This window comes from Nycticebus coucang, chromosome 5 (genome assembly GCF_027406575.1).
Source record: "Nycticebus coucang isolate mNycCou1 chromosome 5, mNycCou1.pri, whole genome shotgun sequence".
Lineage (NCBI taxonomy): Eukaryota > Metazoa > Chordata > Mammalia > Primates > Lorisidae > Nycticebus > Nycticebus coucang.
In genome coordinates this window covers 114,242,328-114,249,318 of record NC_069784.1, presented here as the reverse complement: position 1 = coordinate 114,249,318, position 6,991 = coordinate 114,242,328, and the positions used below count along the sequence as shown (strand labels likewise).

Sequence of the window (6,991 nt, the reverse complement as noted above, 5' to 3'; positions counted from 1 at the left end):
GTTTGAGAAATCTCAAGAAATCTGGGGCAATAACATAAGAATCTGATCCCCATTATTTAAGCTAAGAATAAATAAATATATAATCGAATAAGTGTCTTTTATTGGTCATAAGGAAGTAATAAAAAGAAAAATATTTTTATACACCCATAAACAGGAGACCTTGCACTGATATGATTTTGTAGCTTTTGATTTTAATTCACTACATCTTATATATTTTATACCAGTTATTACCAGCTTGAACATACCAAAAAGTACAAATAGTTTAGTATTGTTTCTTGACAAGTTATTGGAATAGTATTGGAGATCAGATTATATTAATCTATTTAGAGATGTATCAAAAACATCTAATATACTTACCACTGTACATTATTATGTATTTCTTATAGTTAAGACTTTGCCAGTAAAAAAAAAAAAAAAAAAGACACTAATGCATTTAACAATCATCTCTATTTAACAAAATTAACAACTGGCTAAAACTATCCTTTAAAATAGCTTTAAATGTATAACCATTCTCATAGTGACTTCATGCATTTGTGTTCTTGGGTCAAGATGAAGATTTCTGAGCTTCATTTGGGGTAAACAACTTTCCAAACACACAGTTATCTTTGTAAAAATAATTTCCATATAATTCCAATTACAGAAATTCTGTGCACATTTTTCTTTTCTCCCTCCATCTCTCCTACAATTTTCTTAGTAATTTTAAATTTTGTCTGTAATTATCTACAAGAAACCCAGATAAAGATGAGGAAGAGAAGGCCTATTCTCAACAAGGACATAGAAATTTTAAGTTATTAAAGAAGAGATTTAAAGACTACTTAAAGACTATGTTATAACTCAGAGATCAGGGCATATAATGAGGCACAGTTAGCATAAACAAATATGATATTAATTTTAGAAATGCTTAACTTTGTTATATGGAAAGATAGTCTACTAAAAAATTATTATACAGTTTGAAAGTAAAATAAAGAACATTTTATTGGTACATGAAGGTCTCCAAGACAGCATATATTTTGGCATTATACACTTCTTAGTAAGATACCTAGTTAACGTAGGCATGGGGGTCAGATTCTGGACCTTAAGTGAAATCTGAATATATGGAACCTAGAAGCAGGTTACAACCCTATTGTCTTCCCCAGCTCTTTATGTTTTTGGAGTGATGAAAATAAATGTAGATGAGAGAGGAGGTAAATAAAATAGTAAAATATGAGGGCAGCTTTTGAAAATAGTAGATCTTTTTTATTGTCTTTCTTCTCTCCCTTTCTTGAATGGTGTCCCGGCACAAAGGCTCCGCGGGCTTTCCTCTGTCGGTCTCAGCCAAAGATCACCCCTGCTCTGCGGCAGGGCTCCGCTCTCTCTGGGCTGCCCTCACCTCACTCTCCACCCCCTTGACCGCCCCCAGGCTCATTTCCAAATGCAGTGTGCTGTCAAGTGTGACCTTAGCCTGCCTGCCTTCAGAGCAGACAAGCATGTGACACGCATCATCAGTTAAGACAGGGCAGCTCCATAAAAACACATGTGCGTCTTCCAGTGCATGATGGCATAAGATTATAAGCACCAAACAAATGACTATCAGTTACCAAAATGAAAATAACCTACAGCAGAGGGCTGTGTTAACTTGAGGGTACTTTATAGAAACAAGGAATTGTTTTCTAGATGGATATACTCCCATTCTGCATGTTCCTAACTCAGGGAGGCTGCTGATCTTGTCTAACCATTAGGAAGTTTCACAGGTTGGGCGAAACAATCACTCACTATGTAACGGAAAGGGAATTTACCAGAATATGAAAAACAAGAACTCGGAGAATCTTGCATTTGGATTACAGTCTGCCTCCCAACCCCACATGATACAGAGGACTCCCTCATTTCTCAGGGTTACTGAACATACAGACAATACTTTGAAGCTTTTTGCAACCAGGAAGAACTATCTTTATTATTCCAGTTGCCAGTTCAAAACGTGCGGATGTAGCATCTAAGCCCCGCCCGGAACCCAGGAAGTGGAACCCAGGAAGCAGGTTCTCAGCTTGGCAAACCATTAAGAAAGTCAACAGTTTACAGCTGCACTCCTTACACGACCACGTGTTCACTCTCAGCGTGGAGTCCAGAGTGTCTTATTAATTTCTAGCCAGTTCTGTCCAAGGTACTTGGCCTTTGGCTTCCCGCCCAACAGCACAAAAACCGTGCCCGTTCTCCACACTGCTATCTATGTGTATCAAAAGAAACGACTTCATTAAGATGTGAACTATTTCACATCCATGGTCTTTCTGCTTTCACCCTGATCTGCTCAAACATCTCCAAAGATGAACTAGCCAAGGGCCTCCTTCTGAAGCCGGCGCCAATGATGCCACCTTGTGGGCACTAACTTCACTTCTGAAATACCAGCTCCTTCCAGGGAGCGTCCCGCCAGCCTTCCGGGCCCTGAAGACCTGCTGCTCCCAGCCGCGTCGTCCCCACCCGGGTCCCACCCAGCGCCGCCGGGCCTGTTGGCCTCTGGCGGCGGCACGGAGCGCAGCGCTGCGCGGGGATCGCCGCTCCGAGTTAAGCAATGCAGCGTGGTTCCAGGCTCTGCCGGCTTCAGCCCAAGGAGGCGCAAATCGCTTCCAGGAGGCCTCGCATATGTTTAGCCGGAGCCAATGAGCAGCTTCGGAAAAGGCAGTGGTTGCCAAAAAGAGCAGATGTGTCTGAAGTCTGCATGGGTTCATCCGTGACCTCCAGAAATCATGGAAAGATTTATATTCCTAATTATAGACTTCCCCCCCTAATTTGGCCATCCTTCTCTTCATTAAAATATTGGAGATACAGTTGCAGTTTAAAATCTGATGTTACTTTAGGAAGGGTGTCATCATTTTAGTTTTTGCCAACATGGTTTAGACTTTCTCGAGGTACGCTGGCAAAACACACGGGCCCATACGAGCACACTCCTAGTTACAGAGAGATACTCCATTGCAGAGCTCAGAGCGCGAAAACAAAACAAAAAACAAAAAATAAAGTACTTTGGGTGGGATTTGGAACTTAGCGGTGAAAATAAGTTAGAGTTGACTTGGAATTTATGTGCTCATTGGATAATCAGCATGGAGGCAGGCTGTGGAAGAAATTGCACGAGTAGCCAGGCCATATTGTAGTGGTTAATTGCTGGAAGTATTTAGTTTTTATACAGTTGGGTATCTTTTGAGTCCTGGGGATTTTCTGCTGTTACTTTAAAAAAAAAAAAAAATCCACTAAGCTTTCTGAAATGCCCCAGCAAAGGGACAGGTGGTCCTCTCTTTTCTCTAACAATTTACTGGCTGGCCTGTGGGGACACTTTTCATGGGTTGGAGATTTCCGAAGATGCTTCCACCAGACCTAGCAAAATGAAAACAATTCCTTGTTAATTTCCCTTTGAAAATGAAACCACAGATTCCCTTTGTCTCTCAGACAGGTTTAACCAAAGAAATACATGCAAAAAAAAAAAGAATGCATGAATTCACTCTTAGCCAAGAAATTTGCTCTTGCATTAAAAAATCAGGATGGGCCCTAATACACCCTTCTGTGTTCACTGCAGAGAGAGCTGGTAGGATGTATGGCGGCTTGAAGGACATCCACGCTGAATCAGGAATATTTTGAAGTATTACGACAAATGTTTTCTTGCTGTGCCATCTCAGTAATGAAATCCAGATTTTTTCTTTTGAGCAATGTTTTAAAAATAATGAGAAGCAAACGAACCAAATAGAATGAGATTGTTTATGGTGTTAGCACTTAAATAACTTTGACATTGTTTCAAAGTACCATTAGATTTTGATCAGAAAAGTGTACTTAGTCTTTATGCAGTAATGTCAGATTCAGGCCTTGCTGGGTAAAGGAAATAAACTCTCATGCTTTCTGAGAAGCCCTCTAACAGTGCCATACACAGCCACGTCTGGGTCCCAACACCGACCCAGACATACAGAACCTGAACCAAAATGCCCACATGGAGACAACTCTAAGCCAGTTATTTCCTGGTCCAGGAAAATTTGTTGTCAGGGACTTGATTACGTATGAAAGGAATGTTGTTTTGTTTCAGAACCAAAAATTTCCTACAAGATAGAGCATGAGCTTTCTGAAAAGAGAGAGCTTTTTGTTTTTTTCTCACAAACATGCTCAGACATAGCTTTCCTTTCAGCTAATTAAGCTGTTCTAAAGCAAACTGGTCAAACAGTGACATCTTAGTGGGGAGCCTTCGAGTCAATTGCGTGATATAGAAGGCAGGACACTTAAAGGGTGACTTTTGCTATTGTGTGCTCTGGCTGAATATTTTCTACTTGGTCAATGCTGCCAGAGTGACCCCATACAATTGGGAGAATTCAAAGCCACTGACCTTGAGAGATGCCATTAAGAAGGCAACCACAGAATGAGATTTCATGGTCAGAAGCCAAACTGACTCTCTCTTACCGAGTCCTGATGCTTACAATATTTTATATGTATGTTCTCTTCCTGTCATTAGCATACTATTAACTAGCTAAGTAAGAAAAAGAACACAGCCATCAGGAATTTCTATAATAATTATTCCTGTGTTACAGTAAAATTCTTGGGCTTTTTCATAAAAGAACTTGTTCAGGAAAAAGTCAACTTGTAGGTTAATGATGGTTCCTTTAAGACAGTATTGTGGAATATCTAGAATACATTTCTTTTAGCTAAATATACAGTACGGAGGATGTACTGTCTCCCCTGTCAAATGTTATTTAAACAATAAAGGACACCCATTGTCTGTTGAAACCAATGGCTGTAAAGTTGGTGTTTTGACATCTGTCAAGACAGCACACATTTTCCCATGGTGAAGAAAAAGGAAAAAAATTAAATTTTCTGCAAATAATTGCAAGATTATTGAAATGCTTGTTCTTCACATTTCTTATTTTAAAGCCCAGCATGTTGAATCGGTCAGTAGGCTAAAAATGGGTGTTTTGAAGCCTTTACAATGTTAAAGGAGAATTTTTTCCCCCCATTAAGATCAAATGATTCATTATGTCTTGACAAGTAGCTCGGGGGTTTTTTACTAAACAATGATTCTGGGGCTAATTATAATGAAAATGTTATTTTAAATGTCTTGCTATAGAAGTCAGATGTCACCTGTTTAGATGAGAGATGGTACAAAAGGAATTAAAGAAAATAAACAGGGAAGGGAAAATGATTGAGTAGTTTCTTTCCAACTCCTCCACACAAGAGATGTCCCACTTAAGTCAATATTTATTTAAAGGGGATTTTGTGTTTCCCTTTGACTTTTACATACCAGCTACACCAAAAATAAGTGATTCACAAACACCATCATCTTGCCAATAAGAAAAGGGAGAGATGAACAGAATTCTTTCCAGGTGTCTATGATTGATAGGAGGGATATGAGGACAGTGTTACTGAGGACACAGTTGCTTCGGGGGCCAAATGGCCTGTGTTGATACTCCTACTCCACCACCCCACCGTGTAGGCAAGCCACGTGACCTCTCTGTTTCTCAGTTTCCAAACCTGACAGAGGAAGCTGACAAGAGCACCTACCCCACAGGGACTCTTGTTAACATTAAATGAGTGTCTCACATGTGAGAATCACTCTGTAAATGTTGGTAACCATAATTACTATGTGCCAGGCATTAGCTAAGTGCTTCACACACATTAGTACTCTCAGCCCTGCAAAAATATAAAAGCTAGATTATTCTCTCCATTGTAAGACTGAGAAAGCTAAAGTTCATAAAGTCTAATGAATTTGTTCTGTTGTTACAGAGCTCAGATTTTAACCCAATTTGCCTGACTCCAAAGTGTGTATTATTCTATTATAGCTTACTGCTTCTCAAATAGACATCAAACAGATATTTTGTCTGATTGTAAAAAAATAGAAAAGGAGAAAGAGGAAATAAATACACAAAGTTCTATCTTCATTGGACAACACTCTTGACATTTGGAAAAATTGTCTTTTTTTCCTTTTTTTTTTAGAGTTGGTGTCTCACTCTGTTGCCAAGGCTGGAGTGCAATGGTGTGATCATAGTTTATAACAGCCTCAAACTCCTGCCTCAAGTGATCCTGTTACCTTAGCCTCCCAAGTAGCTGGGACTACAGGTGCAAACCATCGTGCTTTGCTAATTGTCTAATTTTTTTTGAGGAGACAGAGTTTTGCTATATTGACCAAACTGGTTTTGAACTCTTGACCTCAAGCCATCTTCCCACCTTAACTTCCTAAAGTTCTGGAACTATAGACATGAACCATAGTACATGACCCAAATCCTCTTTTACATAAATGTAAAGTATATCATTTGTATATAACAGTCTTTCATGAATAAAGGAATAATGGACATCCTTATATTATCCATGCAGTGAAAAGAAGGAACCCAATGATGAGTCTGCTATGGAACAATCTTTTTTTTTTCCTGTTGTCCCAGGTTTATTAAAATGTTACAGCACAGTGGATAGATTCAAATGGTTCCATGTGGTGTCTTGAAATTCATCCCAACTGTAGGCTGAGTCACCTGCGGGTTGGACAGACTGCCGACGTCCAGGATCTATTCAATGATGTCCTGATCCAGGGCTGCGACCTCGGAGACATAGTTGTTTCTCTTCTCTCTCTTCTTCCTGCAGCTTGATGGCGATGCCTCTCACCGGGCCCCTCTGGTCTACTTCATCAGCTGTGTGACACAGTCCACTATCTTGTTGCAGAGCTTCTTGCTGGGAATGAAGGCCATCTCCCCATACATGCACATGTTCTGATGGAAGTTGTTGGCCATATGCTTGTAATACTTCTCCATGATGACCCAGGCCACCTTCTTCAGGATTTTGATGCAAATGTGGCCCATGTTGGTGGTTCGTTGGTCTGGAACAGTCTTAAAGTTCAAGAAAATGAGGGACTTATGTGGCTTTTAACTAACTACTGATAGTTCCCAGTGGTTTGAGTCAAAATATGGTCCCTGAAGGAGACAAGCCTGGCCCACTTTGTGCATTGGTTCCACATTTCCATCCTCAGTTCTGGGCTTACCTTACAGAACCAATAGTACACAGCAAA

The 6,991-nt window shown here is 40.0% G+C and overlaps 1 pseudogene; it reads right to left on the bottom strand.

Annotated features, from left to right (window-relative positions):
- Positions 1-6,407: 6,407 nt before the first annotated feature.
- Positions 6,408-6,785, bottom strand: LOC128585575 (40S ribosomal protein S17-like; annotated as a pseudogene).
- Positions 6,786-6,991: the final 206 nt, after the last annotated feature.